A 20652-nucleotide genomic window follows, 5' to 3' on the forward strand; every position below is an offset into this window, starting at 1 on the left:
CCAAGACTGTTGGTTGATATTCAAGGATCACCTGCTACAAGCTCAGGAGTGTTGCATCCCAACTGGAAGGAAGTGCAGCAGGAGGGCCAGGAGACCTCCTTGGATGGATAAGGAGCTGCTGAGGAAAATTCTAATGAAAAAAAGAGGCTTGTAAAAGGTGGAAACAAGGACAGGCAGCCTGGGAAGAATACAGGGATGTTGTCTGGGAAGCTAGGGACCAGGTTAGAAAACTTAAGGCCCAATTAAACTTGGCTAGGGATATTAACGATAACAGGAAGGGATTCTACAGGTACATAGCAAATAAAAGACAGACTAGGGACAATGTAGGCCCCCTCAGGAAGCTCTTGGGAGAACTGGCTACACAGGATTTGGAGAAGGCTGAGGTTCTGAATGACTTCTTTGCCTCGGTCTTCACTGGCAAAGGCTCTGACCACACCACCCAAGTCTTGGAAGGCAGAAGAAGGGACTGTGAGAATGAAGACCTCAGGCCCACTGTAGGAGAGGATCTGGTTCGAGACCATCTTAAGAACCTGAACGTGCACAAGTCCGTGGGTCCTGATGAAATCCATCCACGGGTCCTGAAGGAGCTGGCAAATGAAATTGCTAAGCCACCATCCGTCATATTTGAGAAATCATGGCAGTCAGGTGGACATGGAACTGTTGGAACAAGTCCAGAGAAGGGCCATGAGGATGATCAGGACTCTGGAGCACCTCCTGTATGAAGACGGGCTGAGAAAGCTGGGGCTGTTCAGCCTGGAGAAGAGAAGGCTGTGTGGAGACCTCATAGCAGCCTTCCAGTATCTGAAAGGGGCCTCTAAGGATGCTGGGGAGGGACTCTTCATTAGGGACTGTAGTGACAGGACGTGGGGTAACGGGTTAAAACTTACACAGGGCAAGTTTAGATTGGATGTAAGGAGGAAGTTCTTTACTGTAAGGGTGGTGAGGCACTGGAATGGGTTGCCCAAGGAAGCTGTGAATGCTCCATTCCTGGCAGTGTTCATGGGCAGGTTGGAAGGAGCCTTGGATGACATGGTTAAGTGTGACGTGTCCCTGCCCACGGCAGGGGGGTTGGAACTAGATGATCTTAAGGTCCTTTCCAACCCTAACTATTCTAAGATTCTATATGCATAACATAGCAGAGCTTTCTGTTGCATTCTTCTCAGTTCCATTCCACTCTCTTCTATTCTATTCCATTGCATTTTATTGCCTCCCCTTCCCTGCACTCACAAGTTGTACAATGGGGAGATCCTTATTTACCTGAAATGCCAAGGGAATTTCGGCACCAAAACCACTTTCAAAGACACAACTCAGAATGGTTACGGGTAGAAAGAGTATTTGATTTATTTCTAAATCAAGTGATTTGATTTAGTTTAGCTTAGTTAATTTTAGTCTGGTTTAGCTTAGACCCTTCAGTTTAGCTGGAAAAACCCTCCCTTGCAGCCTGACAAAGGAAAGCCAGGGCAGGAGCGGTGCCGTGGTGGTGCGAGAGCAGTGCAAGGAAGAACCCAGCCAGAAAGGGCCAGGGAAGAGCTGACGAGGGCTGGTGCTCAGTACTCCAGAGGACAGCAGCGAGTCCTGGGGCCACGATGGGGCCACCCTGGGAGTGCAGAAGGCTGCCTCCCCCCGGATGCGGGGCACGAGGGCCACCTGCGTGGAGCACGAGCAGCTGCCTTTGGGACACCATGACCCAAAGGAGCCCCGTGAAGGGGCTGTGCTCGGCTGCAGAGGAAGGCAAAAAACCCCAGGGACGCTTGCTAGTCCAGCCTGGGGGGAAAAAAGCACTTCCCTCCCCCAGCTGCAGGACACGAGGGGCCGCCTTCGTGGAGCATGAGCACCGGGCGATAACGCAGCCAGAATGGACCCAGGAGCCCTGACAAGGGGTCATGCTCAGTGCTCAGAGGAAGGCAAAAAACCCCCGGGGACCGGTGCCAATCTGCCCCGGGGGAAAATTCCTTCCTGACCCCAGTGCTGGCGGTCGGCTACTCCCTGAGCACGTGAACAAGACCTGCTCCCGCTCCACACGCTGGTTACGCCTCTAAGGGGACAAGGGGACACTGGCACTGCTTTTTCTGCTTCCACCTGAAGTTGTCTCAGGGGCTTCCAACAGCAGCAAAATGCCATTGGCCTGATGAATCCTCGGAGCACGAATCCTTCCTGTGCTTGGCAGTGGGGGAGGGCACTGAGCCACCTGTGCATCCTTTTTCTTCTGGTTACTGCCACTCTCTCCCCAGGAGGTGAGGACGGCGAGCTCCCTGACAACCAAAGCAGGATCTCTCGATGATGCTTTGAGCGTGGCCCCTCCAGAAGCTGGAACCGCAGCACAGAACCTCCTGCAGCTTCGCAGCTTCAGGTGTTCCCTCCTTCAGTCCCCCCCCCTCACCTAATGCCCTGGTGCCCAGCGATGAGAACTGCGAGCTCCCCAACGACTGAAGCAGGATTTCCATCCATCCATCCATTCATAGATCTGATGAGCTTTGAGCGTGGCCCCTCCAGGAGCTGGAACCGCAGCACAGAACCTCCTGCAGCTTCGCAGCTTCAAGTGTTCCCTCCCTTAGTCCCCCCCTCACCTAATACCCTGGTGCCCAGCAGATGAGGACGGTGAGCTCCCCTGTGACTGAGGCAGAGTTTCCATCCATGCATCCATCCATAGATCAGATGAGCTTTGAACGTGGCCCCTCCAGGAGCTGGAACCGCAGCACAGAACCTCCTGCAGCTTTGTGCAGCTTCAAGGGTTCCTTCCCTTAGTCTCCCCCTCACCTAATACCCTGGTGCCCAGCAGATGAGGACGGCGAGCTCCCCAGTGCCTGAGGCAGGATTTCCATCCATCCATCCATAGATCCGATGAGCTTTGAGCGTGGCCCCTCCAGGAGCTGGAACCGCAGCACAGAACCTCCTGCAGCTTCGTGCAGCTTCAAGGGTTGCCCCCATCAACCCCCTTTCCCCTGCCAGGAATTCCCCCGGTGCCCCAAGGACTGCCTCTCGGATGCCCTCCGCCTGCCAGCTCTGTCCTGGTGGCAGCACCAGGCACTCTGGCAGTGGGGCAGGGGAGGGCTCTGGACTCATACTGCCCCGGAGCATTGTGATGCTGCGTGGCCGGGTGCCGGCACTATGACACGGGGGTGACGGGGCCCCTGCAGCCCTGCCCACCGCAGCCCTGCTGCTGCTGCTGCCCCTTCACCCAGCATCCCTTGGAGAAAGGCCTTTGTCCTGCTGGCCCTGAGGCAGCGCCTGTGCCAGGAGGCCCAGGGGATATCCCTGCCCATGGTGGCCACACACTGGGCATCGCCGCGGGGTGTCCCTCTAAATAAATCTGTATGTTCATACTGTATCCGTAAAGGCTTTTATACCACGTACAGTCATAGGAGTGTGGCGATCCCAAAGGTGAAAGGAAAGGGGTTTGGGTTCCATCTGCATGAACTTGGCAGAAACGTAGAGAGCATGCAGCATTTCCTCACCATTCCTTATCAATACACCAATTGGCATTTGCTACTACACTGCCTATGGTGAGATCTTCTTGGAAAGGAGAATTCAAGAAATCTCTTCTGCGTTTGTTACGCAGGGCAACATTTGTAGCAGAGGGTGTTTAGATATTTGCTTGTGTTTGTCAACATTCATGTGTCTCGTCTGGCGGTTTACCTCTTGTACTACTACTTGAACGCAACACCTTACTGACTGCTGCCTAATTCCACGTTCTCGAAAGCTCAACAAAGTGTTTTGATCCCAGTTTGGTTTAAACTGTCTGGGCCGAGCAGGTTTTCCCTGAAACACTCATGAAACACAAGTAAGTGACTCAGTTCTGTAGGATAGAATTAAAACCCTCGGGGAAGTATCATGTAAGAAGAACATGGAGCTAGGAAAGGATCTGGTTCGAGACCATCTTAAGAACCTGAACATGCACAAGTCCATGGGATCTGATGAAATCCATCCGCAGGTCCTGAAGGAGCTGGCGAATGAAGTTGCTAAGCCACCATCTGTCATCTTTGAGAAATCATGGCAGTCAGGTGAAGTTCCCGATGACTGGAAAAAGGGAAAATATAACCCCCATTTCAAGAAGGAGAAAATGGATGACTCGGGGAACTACAGAGCAGTCAGTCTCACCTCTGTGCCTGTCAAAATCTTGGAGCAGGGTCTCCTGGAAGGCATGCTAAGGCACATGAAGAACAAGATTCTTGGTGACAGCCAAAACATGGCTTCACTAAGGGGAAATCCTGCCTGACCAATTTGGTGGCCTTCTAAGATGGGTCTGGGGAACCGATGGGCAGGGATAGAGCAGTTGATGTCATCTACCTGGACTTGTGCAAAGCATTCGACATTGTCCCACATGACATCCTTGTCTCTAAATTGGAGAGACATCAGTTTGACGGATGGACCACTTGGTGGATGAAGAACTGGATGGATGGCCGCAAGCAAAGTGTTGTGGTCAATGGCTCAATGTCCAGCTGGAGACCAGTAACAAGTGGCGTGCCTCAGGGATCAGTGTTGGGACTGGTCTGGTTCAACATCTTTGTTGGTGCCATGGACAGTGGGATTGCGTGTGCCCTCAGCCAGTTTGCAGGTGACACCAAGCTGTGTGGTTCAGTTGATACGCTGGAGGGAAGGAATGCCATCCAGAGGGACCTTGACATGCTTGTGAGGTGGGCTGATGCCAACCTCATGGAGTTTAACCATGCCAAATACAAGGTCCTACACCTGGGTCGGAGCAATGCCAGGCACAGTTACAGGTTGGGCAGAGAAGAGATTCAGAGCAGCCCTGTGGAGGAGGACTTGGGGGTGTTGGTCGATGAGAAAATGAACATGAGCCAGCTTCAGTGTGTGCTCGCAGCCCAGAAGGGCAACCGTATCCTGGGCTGCATCAAAAGGAGCGTGACCAGCAGGTCGAAGGAGGTGATCCTGCCCCTCTACTCTGCTCTCATGTGACCTCACTTGGAGTGTTGTGTGCAGTTCTGGTGTCCTCAACATAAAAAGGACATGGAACTGTTGGAACAAGTCCAGAGAAGGGCCACGAGGATGATCAGGGGGCTGGAGCACCTCCTGTATGAAGACGGGCTGAGAAAGCTGGGGCTGTTCAGCCTGGAGAAGAGAAGGCTGCATGCAGACCTCATAGCAGCCTTCCAGTATCTGAAAGGGGCCTATAGGGATGTTGGGGAGGGACTCTTCATTAGTGACTGTAGTGATAGGGCAAGGGGTAACGGGTTAAAACTTCAACAGGGCAAGTTTAGATTGGATGATCTTAAGGTCCTTTCCAACCCTAACTGTTCTCTGATTCTATGATTTCTGGCACTTAGCTATTCTAACCCTAACCCTAACGCTAATTTGCATTGCGTTCTGCAGCTAAGGCTAACATCTTCCAGCCAGATTGGTGTCCTAGAGGAGAAAGGTGTGGAAGGAGCAACATTGGCACAGTGCTGTGCTCCATTTGGCATGCCTTTTTCAGCCCTAGTTTCCTTGTATCCATATCCATGGGTTGCCCAAGGAAGTTGTGAATGCTCCATCCCTGGCTGTGTTCAAGACCAGGTTTGACGATGTCTTGGGTGACATGGTTAAGTGTGAGGTGTCCCTGACTATGGCGGGGGGGGGGGTGGACTTGGTGATCTTAAGGTCCTTTCCAACCCTAACTCTTCTATGATTCTATGATTCTATGAAAATATCTCGGAGCCTCAGGCTGAGGGGGCTCCCCAGCACCCTGCCTCTCTAACCTTATCTTATCCGGCAGCTTCTCACAGGTGAGCTTGATCATCCCCTTACCCCTTCATGTCTAGTTTGAAGCTCTGTCAAAGAGCCTCACTAGCTCACAAGCAAAGACCCTCTTCCAACTTTGAAAAATGTGTACCACCCAACAGCAGCAAACCTGGTGAACTGTCAGGCATCCCATTATCAAAAAACCTACAAAGCCATGTATTAATGGACTGGGTCCATCTGTTTTTTTTCTAATAGGGAAATGGGCTGAAAAAGGCATGCCAAAGGAACATAAAACTGCAACATCATTACTCCTTCAACACCTTTCTCCTCTGGGACAGCCATTCTCCCAGAGGACATCTGCCTCAGCACCAAGAATTCATGCAAATTAGGGTTAGGGTTAGAGTTCAGAGAGCCAAAAATCCTACAGATCCAGGGATACTGGTGCTGCAAAAAACATGCCAAGGGGAGCAAGGCACTTCACCAACATGGCTCCTTCAACACCTTTCTCCTGTGGGACACCCATTTGACTAGAGAAAGTCAGCCTCAGATCCAAGATGCCATGCAAATTAGGGTTAGGGTTAGTGTTCAGAGAGCTACAAAGCCCACAGCTGCAGGATACTGCTGCTGTCAAATACATGCCAAAGGGAGCATGGCACTGCACCAACTGCTCTTTCAACACCTTTCTCCTCTGGGACACCCATTCAGCTGGAGGACATCAGCCTCACCTCCAAGATGACATGCAATTAGGGTTATGATTAGATTTAAAGTAGAGAAAGCCACAAAGCCTACAGCTTCAGGAATACTAGTGCTGTCAGAGGCAAGTCAAGAGAAGCACAGCACTACACCAACATTACTTCTTAAAGACCTGTCTCCTCTGGGACACCCATTCAGCTGGAGGACATCAGCCTCAGCTCCAGGATGCAGTGCAAATTAATGTTAGGGTTAGGGTTAAGCTTCAAAGAGCCAGAAAGCCTACAACTCCAGGGATGCTGGTGCTGCCAAAGGCATGGCAGGAGGAGCATGGCACTGCACCATTACTGCACCTACAACACCTTTCTCATCTGGGATGCCCATTTGGCTGGAGGATGTCAGCCTCAGCTCCAAGAAGCTATGCAATTTAGGGTTAGAGTTAGGGTACAGAGAGCCAGAAAGCCTACAGATGCAGGGATACTTGTGCTGCCAAAGTTATGTTAATTGGATCACTGCACTGCACCAACATTTCTCCTTCAACACCCGTCTCATCTGGGACTTCCATTCTGGTGGAGGAAGTGGCATTGCCAGCTTGCCAGCTGAAGAGGTTATTTCCACTGGTGTTTATTAACCTACCAGAAGGTGCTTGCATATGGTATACACCTGGTGTAATGTTATGTCCTCTGCAGTCAGCAGGAAGGGTGTAACAATGCTGATGCAGGTCCTTTATGCCTCTATGCAGCCACACATCTGAGGCTTCAGAGAGTACCAGAGCCTGTCTTTGGTACTGGATAGCAATAGGGATAACAGCAGTCTCAGATGTGGCTTCAGATCTGCTCAGCCTGGTGGCAGAGCTAAAGGAGGAAGTGGAAATTTAGAAAGCATTATTGAGCCCAATAAGGAGATATTCTTGTGGAAACTTCTATGGCCACCCTAAGAAGCAGCAATGTTGTCCTGGGTTCGGCAGTGGCAGTCATGTTTTTCCTTTGTGTTAACTGGTGCAGTGCTGTGTTTTGGCTTCCGGCTTGAGAGCGGTGTTGGTGAAGCCGATGTTTTCGGTTGTTGCTAAGTGATGTTTACCCTGACCAAGGACTCTGTGAGGCTCATGCTCTGCCAGGGAGGAGGGGAAGCTGTGAGGAAGCAGAGACGGGGCGCCTGACCCGGGCTAGCCGGGGAGGTATTCCATACCACAGCACGTCATGCCCGGGGTGGGGGGTAACTGGGAGTTGCCCGGAAGGACACGGGCTTCCGGGTGGAACTTGCTTTCTTGGCCGGTGGTATCGTATTCTCTTCCCTTGTTATTTTCCCTTATCATTGTTTTAGCTGATAGTAGCGGTGGTGATTTGTTGCTGGACTGTTCTTGTCTCAACCCGTAGGAGTTGCACTCTCTCGATCCTCCTCCCCGTTCCTCCGGGAGCGGGGAAGGGGAGAGCCCCAGTGCGGGGGGGGGGGGGAGACGGACACGGACCTCGATTGTTGTCAGCTCGGCACCACTCACTGGGAGTGAGTGAACAAGTTACCTGACTGGGTTTAAACCACGACAAATGTCCAGCAGAAAACAGTCAAGATCCAGGGTGTTTTGGGTCCTCCCACTGCCAGACTGAAGGCAGTAGCTCAAGGGAAAGTATTGAATGGATACAAGTCCATGATCACGGCAGGCGAAATGCCCCTTTCACACCTCGCCCACCCAAGTGTGGGTACAACAAGCATGAGTCTCTGGATGTGGGAGGCCAGTTGATGGATGAAGAGGATGAAGATCTGTCTGTACCAGAGGTGGTGACAGGGTCAGAAAGGCATAGCCCCCATTGCAAACACCTCCACGAAGAGCAAAAGGCAGTTAGTAGTTAAGGTGATACCCTTCTAAGAGGAACAGAAGGTCCAATATGCTGATCAGACTCTCCTAGGGCCCAGATTAATGCTAAGGAGATTCCCTAGCCGGGCACAGCACTCAAGACTGCTACCTATCACCGGTATTGATGTGGGTAGTGTTGAACTTGTGACCCATAGCACAAGGGAGATTAAAAGAGACTTCACAGCACTGTGAATGGCTGATGAGGAGAATGAGGGTATAAATTATTTTCTCCTCTCTCCTGACAGTTATGAGCAGACCTGCAATTGTAGGCTTTGTGGATAGTTGAACCATAAACCTAATCCTAAACTGCATAGTATCCTGGAGCTGCTTCTGACATCCTTCAGCCAAAAGCATGTCCCAGATGAAAATGTGTTGAAGGAGCAATGTTTGTGCTGTGCCGTTTTCCCCATGGCATGCATTTTACAGCACCAGTATCTCTGGAGTTTCTGGCTTTGTGGCTTTTGTGGAGAAGGACTTGGGGGTGTTGGTTGATGAGAAAATGAACATGAGCCAGCTTCAGTGTGTGCTCGCAGCCCAGAAGGGCAACCGTATCCTGGGCTGCATCAAAAGGAGCGTGACCAGCAGGTCGAAGGAGGTGATCCTGCCCCTCTACTCTGCTCTCATGAGACCTCACTTGGAGTGTTGTGTGCAGTTCTGGTGTCCTCAACATAAAAAGGACATGGAACTGTTGGAACAAGTCCAGAGAAGGGCCACGAGGATGATCAGGGGGCTGGAGCACCTCCTGTATGAAGACGGGCTGAGAAAGCTGGGACTGTTCAGCCTGGAGAAGAGAAGGCTGGTGGAGACCTCATAGCAGCCTTCCAGTATCTGAAGGGGGCCTATAGGGATGCTGGGGAGGGACTCTTCATTAGGGACTGTAGTGATAGGGCAAGGGGTAATAGGTTAAAACTTCAACAGGGCAAGTTTAGATTGGATGATCTTAAGGTCCTTTCCAACCCTAACTGTTCTCTGATTCTATGATTTCTGGCACTCTGAATTCTAACCCTAACCCTAACCCTAATTTGCATTGCGTTCTGCAGCTGAGTCTAACATCCTCCAGCCGGATGGGTGTCCTAGAGGAGAAAGGTGTGGAAGGAGCAACATTGGCACAGTGCTGTGCTCCCCATGGCGTGCCTTTTTCAGCCCTAGGTTCCTTGTATCCATAGTCTTTCTGGATCTATGAATGCTAGCCTTAATCCTAACAATAATTTGCATGGCGTCTTGGAGCTGAGGCTGACGGCCACGAGCTGCATCAGCTTACCATTTGAGGAAGGTGTTGAAGGAGTAAGTTTGGTGCAGTGCAGTGATCACCTTGGCATGCCTTTTTCAGCCCAAGTATTCCCACATCTGTAGTCTTTTTGGCTCTCTAAACCCTAACCCTAACCCTACTTTGCATGGTGTCTTGGAGCTGAGGCTGACATCCTGCAGCTGAATGGCTTTCATGCATGAGAAAGGTGTTGAAGGAGCAATGTTGGCACAGTGCCATGGTACCCTTGGCATGCCTTTTTAAATGCTTGTATTTGAGGTTCTATAAGCTTTCTGTGTCTCAAAACCATAACCCTAACCCTAACCCTAATTTACATGGGATCCTGGAGCTGAGACTGACATCCTCCAGCCAAATGGGTCTCCCAGATGAGAAACGTGTTGAAGGAGCAATGTTGGTGCAGTGCTGTGCTCCCGTTTTCCTGCCTTTTTCAGACCTACTATCCCTGCATCCATAGTCTTTGTGGCTCTCTGAATGCTAACCCTAACCCTGACCGTCATTTGCATGGTGTCTTGGATCTGAGGCTGACATCTTCTAGCCAAATGGGTGTCCCATTTGAGAAAGTTGTTGAAGGAACAGTGTTGGTGTAGTGCCGTGCTCCTCTCAGCATGCTTTTGACAACCCCATCATCCCTCAAGCTGTAGGCTTTCTGGCTTTCTAGACCTCAACCCTAACCCTAACCATAATTTGCATGGAATCTTGGAGCTATGTCTGGCATCTTCTTGCAGAATAGGAGTCCCATTTGAGAAAGGCGCTGAAGGAACAGTGTTGGTGCAGTGCTGTGCTTCCTTTGGCATGCCTCTTGCAGCCTCAGTATCTCTCAAACTGTAGGCTTTGTGGCTCTCTAATCCTTAACCCTATCCCTAACCTAATTTACATGATGACTTGGATCTGAGGGGGATGTCATGTAGCTGAGTGGTGTCACAGATGAGAAAGGAGTTGAAGAAGCAAAGTTGAGGCAATGCCGTGCTTCCCTTGGCTTGCCTTTTTCCAGCCTAGTAACCCTGCATCCCCAGGTTTTGTGGTTCTCTGAATGCTAACCCTAACATTAATTTGCATGAAATCCTGTATCTGAGGTGGATGTCCTGTAACTGAATGCTGCCATAGATGAGAAATGTGTTGAAGGGTCAGGGCTGATGCAATGCCATGCTTTCCTTGGAATGCCTTTTTCAGTCCAAGTATCCCTGCATCCACAGGCTTTCTGTCTCTCTGAATGCTAACCCTAAATCTAACCCTAATTTGCATGGAATCCTGGAGCTGAGTCTGACTTCCTCCAGCCAAATGTGTGTCCCAGAGGAGAAATTTGTTGAAGGAGAAGTGTTGGTGCAGGGCCATGCTCCCCTTGGCATTTCTTTTTTCAGCACCGGTGTGCCAGATGCTGTAGGATTTCTACCTCGCTGAATGCTAAATTTATCCCTAACCCTAATTTGCATGGTATCTTGGAGGTGAGGCTGACATCCTCCAGCTGAATGTGTTTCCTGTAGGAGAAAGGTATTGAAGGAGCAATGTTGGTGCGGTGCTGTGTTCCCTTTGGCATGCCTTTGTCAGCTCTAGTGCCCCTGTAACTGTAGGCTTTCTGGCTCTGTGAGCCACATTCCTATTCCTAACCCTAACTGTAATTTCTATGGCATCCTGGATCTTAGTCTGACATCCTTTAGCTGAACGTGACAGAATCAGTGTTGTTTCCACATAATTGTGTATCAGACTTTCCAATATTAAGTCTTTACAATATTAGAGCTTTAAGACATATATTAAGGCTTTGCAATATTAAGATTTTTCAGTACTGGGACTGGGGCTATGTTTCTAAGGGAACAAAACAAAGGGTGTGAGATACCATAACTTAGAAAGACACAGTCCGTGGTTTCAGACAAAATCATCCCTGGGCGAAAGATACACTCTGTGGTTAAAAAGAATACTATCTTTGTACAACCTATGAAACTAAGCTTGTGCATGCTAGTTAAACAGTAAGTTGAGGTACCACATATCTGCCACAGAGTTATGAAATCGAACCATAAATGGAAACATATAAATAAGAGGAAGGGGCATATGAAAACGAGTAAGGGGAGATGTAAATGGAGGTGAGACAGTTAGCACGTAGATTATACGTGTCAGATAGGGTGTAAATCTTGGAGTACCCAACCAGTGGGGTAACAAGGAAGGGAACTTGCAGACAGAGGTAGGAAATAGAAATCATAGTTCTGCTTTTGCTGTGTGCGCTTACTTGCTAGGACACCGTTAATAAACAGCTGCTTCACTGCTGTGTCTACCCTGAACTTTTTATCTAGAAACCATTTCTCGCAAGTCTGACATCCTCCATCTGAATCGGTTGCCTACATGAGAAAGGTTTTGAAGGAGCAATGCAGGTGCAGTGCTGTGCTCCCCTTGGCATGCCTTTGGCAACACCAGTATCTCTTGAAGCTGTATTATCTGAGGCTTTCTGAAACCTAACCCTAACACTATCCCTAACTCTACCCCTAATTTGCATGTCATCTATGAGCTGAATCTGACTTTTTCCAGACAAATGGGTGTTCCAGTTAAGAAATGGTGTTGGAGAAGCAATGTCGGTGCAGTGCCATTCTCACCTTGGAATGCTTTTGGTATCCACATTATCCCTGGAGCTGTAGGCTTTGTGGCTTTCTGAACTGTAAGCCTAACTCTAATCCTAACTTGCATGGCATCTTGGAGCTAAGGCTGCCGTCCTTCAGCCTTACAGGTGTCCCAGGTGAGAAAGGTGTTGGAGGAGCAATGCTGATACATTGATGTGCTCCCCTTTGCCATGCTTTTGGAAGCACCAGTATCCCTGAAGCTATGGGCTTTTCTGGCTTTCTGAACCCTAAGCCTAGCCCTATAGCTAGTTCTATCCCTAATTTCTATGGCACCTTGGAATCAAGGCTGATGTCCTCCATCCTAATGGGTGTCCCCCATCCTAACGGGTGTCCCAGATGAGAAAAGTGTTGAAGGAGCAAGGTTGTTGCAGTGCCATGCTCCCCTCGGCATGCCTTTTTCAGCCCTAGTATCCCTGAAGCTGTACTCTTTGCTGCTCTCTGTCGTGGGTTCAGCTGTAGCAGTCATTTTTCTCCTTAGTAGCTGGTGCACTGCTATGGTTTTCACTTTAACCTGAGACCAACACTGTTAACACACCAATATTTTCAGCTGTTACTAGGTAATATTTACTGTCTCATCTGGGACACCCATTCGGCTGGAGGGTGTCAGCCTCAGATCCAGAATGCCATGCAAAATAAGGGTTAGGGTTAATGTTCAGAGAGCCACAAAGCCTACAGCTCCAACAATAATGGGGCTGTTAAAGGGAGCACATCCTTGAACCAACATTGCTCATTCAACACTTTTGTCATCTAGGACACCCATTGCGCTGGAGGGCATCAGATTCAGCTCCAAGATGCCATGCAGATTAGGTTTATGGTTAGTATCGGCATTCAGAGAGACACAAAGCCTAAAGCTCCAGTGCCACCAAACGCATGTCAAGTGGAGTATGACACCAGTAACAATCTATGAATTGATTCATCAACTCTGAGAATTCAAAGATAACATCACCCCTTCTATCATTTCAGCTTTGAAAAAACATCACCCCTTCTATCATTTCAGCTTTGAAAAAACTCTCCCAGGAGTTCAAACAATTGAGAGACGATCTATCTGATCTATCTACCTCCCTTTGTGTACCAACCCCTGTCTCAGTTATTAACAGAAGACACCCTACTGGCCAAGAGAAAAGATATAGGAGGTACACGCCATGGGCTGCCCTATGTTTTTACCTGCAGAGTCACAGAGAAGACATGAGAAAGTGGGATGGAAAACCTACCTTAGTTCTGGAGGAACAGGTGCGTGAATTGAAGATGAGAACAACGGTCAAGTATGATCCTCCCAAGAAAGTCGCTGCACCAGTCTTTGGTGAGCAGCTTCCCAGATGAAGTGGAAGAGCTGATTTTAGACCAACTCCTGTGATGAGAAATAATAATCCCTTTCTACAAGATCTAAGTGAAGAATTTTATGATCACTATAGAGGTGACCAACCAGGTAGAAGAGAGGGACAAACGGACTGTGTGGATCAGGTAGCCTGACACATCAGTCCCACAGGTCTCTGGTTGATACTGGTGCACAGTGTACCCTTATGCCATCAAACTGTCAAGAGGTGGAAGCCATTTGTATTTCTGGATTGACAGGAGGATCCCAAGAGCTGACTGTACTGGAGGCTGAAATAAGCCTAACTGGGAAGGAGCCGCAAAAGCACCCATTGTGATTGGTCCAGACGCTCCATGCATCCTTGGCATAGACTATCTCAGGAGAGGGTACTTCAAAGACCCCAAAGGATACTGATGGGCTTTTGATATTGCTGCCTCAGAGATGAAGGAAATTAAGTAGCTGTTCACCTTGCCTGGTCTCTCAGAGGAGAGTTTCTGAAGATCAAAGAACAGCAAGTGCCAGTTGTGACCACAACAGTGCACTGAAGGCAATATCACACGAACCAAGACTCTCTGATTCCCATCCATAAGCTCATCCATAGTCTGGAGAGCAAAAAAGTGATCAGCAGGACCCGCTCACCCTTTAATATCCCACATAACCAGTGCAAAAGTCTAACAGAAAGTGGAGACTAACGGTAGGCTATTATGGCCTGAAGTCACACCACCACTGAGTGCTCCCATATCAGACATGCTAGGACTTCACTATGAACTGGAGTCAAAGGCAGTCAAGTGGTATGCCACAACTGATATCGCGAATGCATTTTTCTCAATTCCTTTGGCAGCAGAGTGCAGGCCATGGTTTGCTTTTACTTGGAGGGCCGTCCAGTGCACTTGAAACTGACTGCCCCAGGGGTGGAAACACAGCCCTACCATCACTCATGGACTGATCCAGACTGCCCTGGAACAGGGGAAAGCTCCAGACCTGCAATACATTGATGACATTTTCATGTGGGGTCATAAAGCAGAAGAAGATTCTGAGACAGAAAGAACAATAATCCAAATCTTTCTGAAGGCCGGTTTCGCCATAAAAAGGAATAAGGTCAAGGAACTTGCTCAGGAGATTCAATTTTTAGCAAGAAAATGGCAAGATGAACATTACCAGATCCCCATAAATGTGATCACTACAGTAACAGCAATGTCTCCACCAACTAGTAAGAAAGAAACACAAGCTTTCTTAGGTGTTGTGGGGTTCTGGAGAATGTGTATCCCAAATTACAGTCTGATTGTAAGCCCTCTCTGTCATGTGACTTGAAAGAAGAATGATTTCAAGTGGGGCTCTGAGCAACAACAAGCCTTTGAACAAATTAAATGGGAGGTAATTTGTGCAGTAGCCCTTGGACCAATCTGGACTGGGAAAGATATGAAAATGTGCCTTACACCACAGCTGAGAATGGTCCTACCTGGAGCCTCTGGCAGAAAGCTCCAGGGAAAACTCAAGGTTGACCCCTCGGCTTTTGGAGTTGGGGGTACAGAGGATCTGAGGCCATCTGTACCCCAACTGAAAAAGAGATACTGGCAGCCTATGAAGGGGTTCGAGCTGCTTCAGAATTGATTGGTGCTGAAGCACAGCTCCTCCTGGCACCTCAGTTGCCAGTGCTGGGCTGGATGTCCGAAGGCAGTGTCTCCTCTACACATCATGCAACCAGTGCTACATGGAGTAAGTGGGCCACACTAATTACATGAAGAGCTCAAATAGGAAATTCCAATTGCCCAGGAATTCTAGAATTTATCATGGACTGTCCAGAGGGCAAAGATTTTGGAATGTCACCAGAGAAGGAGGTGATGCATGCTGAAGAGGCCCCACCATATAATAAACTGTCAGAAATTAAGAAGCAGTATGCCTTGTTTACTGATGGATCCTGCCATATTGCGGGAAAGCATCAGAGATGGAAAGCAGCTGTGTGGAGTCCCTATGACAGGTTGCAGAAACTGATGAAAGAGAGGATGAATAGAGTTAGTTTGCCGAGGTGAAAGCCATCCAGCTGGCCCTGGACATTGCTGAACGAGAAAAGTGGCCAGTACTTTATCTCTATACTGACTCATGGATGGTGGCAAATGCCCTGTGGGGGTGGTTGCAGCAATGGAAGTGGAGCAACTACCGACGCAGAGGTAAACCCATCTGGGCTGCTGCACTGTGGCAAGATATTGCTGCCCGGGTGCAGAACCTGGTGGTGAAGGTACATGTAGATGCTCATGTACCCAAGAGTCAGGCCACTGAGGAACACCAGAACAACTAACAAGTGGATAAAGCGGCTAAGGTTAAAGTGGCTCAGATGGATTTAGATTGGCAACATAAGGGTGAATTATTTTTAGCCCAGTGGGCTCCTGACACCTCAAACCATCAAGGCAGACAGTATCGCTCAGGTTATTCTTGAATGTGAAGCTTGTGCTGCAATTAAGCAAGCCAAGTGGTTAAAGCCTGTCTGGTATGGAGGACGATGGCTGAAGTACAAATACGGGGAGGCCTGGCAGATTGACTATATCACACTCCCATTGACCCACCAAGGCAAGACCCATGTACTTACCATGGTGGAAGCAACTACAGGATGGCTGGAAACATATGCTTTGCCCCATGCCGCTGCCCAGAGCACTATCTTGGGCCTTGAGGAACAAGTCTTGTGGCAACACGGCGCCCCAGAGAGAATCGAGTCAAAAAATGGGACTCATTTGTGGATCAACCTTATAGACACTTGGGCCAAAGAGCATGGCATTGAGTGGATATATCACATACCTTACCATGCACCAGCCTTTGGGAAAATCGAACGGTACAATGGGCGGTTAAAAACTACACTGAGAGCAATGGGTAGTGGGACTTTCAAACATTGGGATGCACATTTAGCAAAAGCTACCTGGTTGGCCAACACCAGAAGATCTGCCAACAGGGCTGGCCCAGCCCAGTCAGAACTTTTATGTACTGTAGAGGGGGATAAAGTTCCTGTGGTGCACATAAAGAATTCGCTGGGGAAGACAGTCTGGGTTATTCCTGCTTCAGGTAAAGGCAAAACCCCTTATGGAATCGATTTTTCTCAGGGACCTGGATATACTTGGTGGATAATGCAGGCAGATGGGGAAGTCCGATGTGTACCTCAAGGTGGTTTAATTTTGGGGGAAAACAGCCAATGAACTCAATTATATTCTGTTGCCTGCTATATAACACTTATATAGCCCATCAGCTAGATGCCCATCTCTACCACTCTGGGCTTTGAAAAGAAGATGTGCTGTCACGATCATCAGTGGAGAATAAAGTCATGGGAAAAGCCAGCAGCAGAACTGTCCTCAGGTGACTGACCCTGACTTCCCTCTGATCATCACCCCAAAAAAGAATGAAGTTGGGTGAAACCAGACAAGCTCAGCAGTGACCAGACGAGTTCAGCAGTGTCATTGGCAGGCAGCAATCCAACACTGCACACAGTCTCTCCTGCTCTGAAAGGCTATTACAAGAGATGGAGCCTGACATCATGGACTGGATGAATTCAGCAACTTTATAGGGATTGGTCCATAGACTAAGGGAATGATAACTCTGTGTGTGTGTGTGTGTGTGTGTGTGTGTGTGTGTGTATAGGTATAAGTCTCAAAAGACAGGAAGGATGACAGTGGGAAGTGTGAGGCCTGGCATGACATAAATGGTATGGAATAAGGGGTGGATACTGTCCTGGGTTCAGCAGTAGCAGGCATTTTTCTTTCTTAGCAGCTGATGCAGTGCTGTGGTTTTGACTTTAGCCTGAGAACGAAGCTGATAACACACTGATGTTTTTAGTTGTTGCTAATTAATGTTTACTATGATCAAGGACTTTTAGTCTCATCTTCTGTAAGCAAGGAGGGCAAGGGAAGCTGGGAGGAAGCAGAGACAGGACACCTGAGCCAAAAGGGTATTTCATACCACAGCTGGTCATGCCTGGTATATAAACTGAGGGGAGTTACCCTGAAGGCCCAAATAGCTGCTCAGGTTGGGCTGGGTATCAGTCAGCAGGTGGTGAGCAGTTGTATTCTCTTCCCTTGTTATTTCCCTTATGATTATTACTGTGGTAGGAGCAGTGATTTTGTATTAGACCTTCATTACTGAGCTGTTCTTATCTCAGCCCATGGATGTTACATTCTTTCAATTCTCCTCCCCATCCCTCCGGGAATGGGGGGACTAAGAAGCACAGGGAGTGCGTGAGCAGCTGGGTGGTTGTGTGTTAACTACAGGGCTTAAACAACAACACAAGAGGAACATGGTACTGCCCCAACATTGCCCTTTCAGTACCATTATTATCTGGAACATTCAGCTGGAAGATATTAGCTTCAGCTCCATGACGCCATGGAAATTAGGATTAGGGAGAGCAATAGGGTTAGGGTTCAGAAAGCCATGAAGCCTACAACTGCAGGGATACCAATGCTGTCAAAGACATGCCAAGGGTAGCATGGCACTGCACGAACATTGATCCTTCAAAACCTTTCTCATCTAGGGGACCCATTTGGCAAGAGGATGTCAGCCTCAGCTGTTAGGTGCCATGGAAATTAGGGTTAGTCTTAGCAATAGGGTTAGGTACAGTAAGCCACGAAGCCTACAGCTCCACTGATTTTGGTTCTGCCAAAGGCATACCAAGGGGAGCACGGCACTGCACCAACATTGCTCCATCAACGCCTTTCTCATATGGGACACCCATTCAGCTGGAGGATGTCATTCAGCTGGAGGGCTGACATAGGCATAATAAGGGGACCACAGCACTGCACCAACACTGCTCTTTCAAAAGCTTTCTCATTTGGGACACCCATTTGACTGGAGGATGACTTCATAAGCTCCAAGAATCCATGCAAATAAAGGTTTAGGATTAGCATTCAATGAGCCACAAAGCCTACAGCAACAAGGATACTAGGGCTGAAAAAGGCATGTCAAAGGGAGCATGGCACTGCACCAGTATTGCTAATTCAACACATTTCTCCAGTGGGACACCCATTCAGCTGGAGGACATCAGCCTCAGCTCCAAAATGCTGTGAAAATTAGGGTTAGGGTTTGGGATAGGGGTAGGGTAAACTGAGGCACAAAGGCTACAACTCCAGAGATACTGGTTCTGCCAAAGGAATGCCAAAGGGAGAATGGCAATGCACCAACATTGCTCCTTCAACACCTTTCTCATGTAGGGCTCCCATTTCGCTGGAGGACTCCAACCTCAGCTTCAAAGTGCATTGGAACTTACAGTTAGGGTTAGGGTTAGCATTCAGATTGCCAGAAAGCCTATAGATGCAGGGATACTAGGTCTTAAAACGGCTTGACAAGGGGAGCATGGCACTGCACCAACATTGCTCCTCTGGGACACCTGTTCAGCGAGAGGATGTCAGCCTCAGCTCCAAAATGCCATACTAAATAGGGTTAGGTTTAGGACTAGTTTTCAGACAGTCAGAAAGCCTACAGCATCAGGGATCCCAGGGCAGTAATAGACATGGAAAGGAAAGCACAGCACTGCACCAACATTGCTCCTTCAACAGCTTTCTCGTCTGGGACACCCATTCAGCTGGAAGACGTCAGCCTCAGCTCTGAAATGTCATGCAAATTAAGATTAGGATTAGGGTTAGGGTTAGGGTTAGGGTTAGGGTTAGGGTTAGGGATAGGGTAAGGAGAGCCACAACACCTACTACTCCGGGGATTCCTGTGCTGCCAAAGGCATGCTAAGTGGAGCGTGGCACTGCACCAACATTGCTTTTTCAACACCTTTCTCCTCTCGGACACACTTTTGTCTGGAGGACATCAGCCTCAGCTCCAAAATACCATTGAAATTAGTGTTAGAGTTAGGGTTTAGGATAGGGTTAGGGATCAGTTAGCCACAAAGCCTACAACTTCAGGGATACCGGGGCTGAAATAGACATGCCTAAGGAAGCTCTACATTATGCCAATACTGAGCCTTTAAGACCTTTATGGTAGGGACAGCCTTTCAGCTAGAGGATGTCAGCCTCAGATCCAGAATGCCATGCAAATTAGGATTAGGGTTAGTGTTCAGAGAGCGAAAAAGCCTACAAATGTAGGGATTCACAGAGCCACAAAGCCTACACCTCCTTTGGTATGGTTTTGTCATCCCCAGTATTCCTGGAGCTTTAGTCTTTGTGGGTCTCTGAAACCTGACCCTAACCCTAATTTGCTTTGAATTCTTGAGCTGAGGCTGATGCTCTGCATCTGAATGGGTGTCCAGGATGAGAAAGATTTTGAAGGAGAACTGATGGTGCAGTTCTATGCTCCCCTTTGAATTCCTTTTTTAGCCCCAGTATCCCTGGAGCTGCAGGTTTTGAAGCTCCTTGAACCCTACCCATAATTTCATGCCATGTTGGAGGTGATTCTGATGTTTTCCAAGAGAATGGGTGCACATTTGATCATAGCAAATGTAGTGTGCACATTTGATCATAGCAAAACGGTCACTCCTCATCTAAATTAGTTCTCCACTCACTCAAAATACACCTGTACGAAGAGCAGATGCAAGGGGAATACTCAGAGTAGTGGGGACTAGTGCAAAATGAAGGTCCAGGTGACTCTTCCAGTAGAAATGAAGATCCGTCTAGGGTGACAGTAGACTTGTGTTCCTCAGTGGACCTGTCTGAGAGATCCTGCAAACTCTAATGAATTCTCTAGTGGCTAAAATCCAGGCCAAAACCAAATTAACTGAAATGGAAAAATTGCAACTCCTAGCCAGAGCTGGGCAAGTTTGGCAGGACTAGACTCACATTTCTTTAGTGAATTCCAGTGTGGAAGGATATGCTTCCAGTACAGCTAAGGAGCTTCAGCTTTAATTGCATTAACTTGCACACTGCAGCTAACCACTGGAATGGGGATGCCCATAAGTTGCACTACTTTTGGCTTCCTAAATCCCTTTCTGGAAGGGGAAGAATTCTTTTGATGGCAGCTAGAAATATTCTGAGGTGCTAAAGGAATATAACCAAAGCCTGAGATACTTCTTTTTACTCCTGTGGTTATTTACAAGGAGCAGAACTCCTGCAAAGACATTTTGTGAAAAAATTATTGGTCTTTTCTGGTGCTTTTCAGTGCTAGATCAAGTCAGAGTTGCCTTACAGTGTACTGAATTGGCTTGGTACACCTGGTAAACACCAGGACACCTCCTACTGCTTTATTTATCTCTTCTCTGCTCTCCCACTTGTCTTCTATCAATACCACAGACCTTTGGAAGATGTTTCTGAAAAGGTCATATCTGTGGCTACTGGGG

This window comes from Pezoporus wallicus, unplaced genomic scaffold (genome assembly GCF_028554395.1).
Source record: "Pezoporus wallicus isolate ANWC-B61680 ecotype Strahan unplaced genomic scaffold, APGP_CSIRO_Pwel_v1 scaffold_2584, whole genome shotgun sequence".
NCBI lineage: Eukaryota > Metazoa > Chordata > Aves > Psittaciformes > Psittacidae > Pezoporus > Pezoporus wallicus.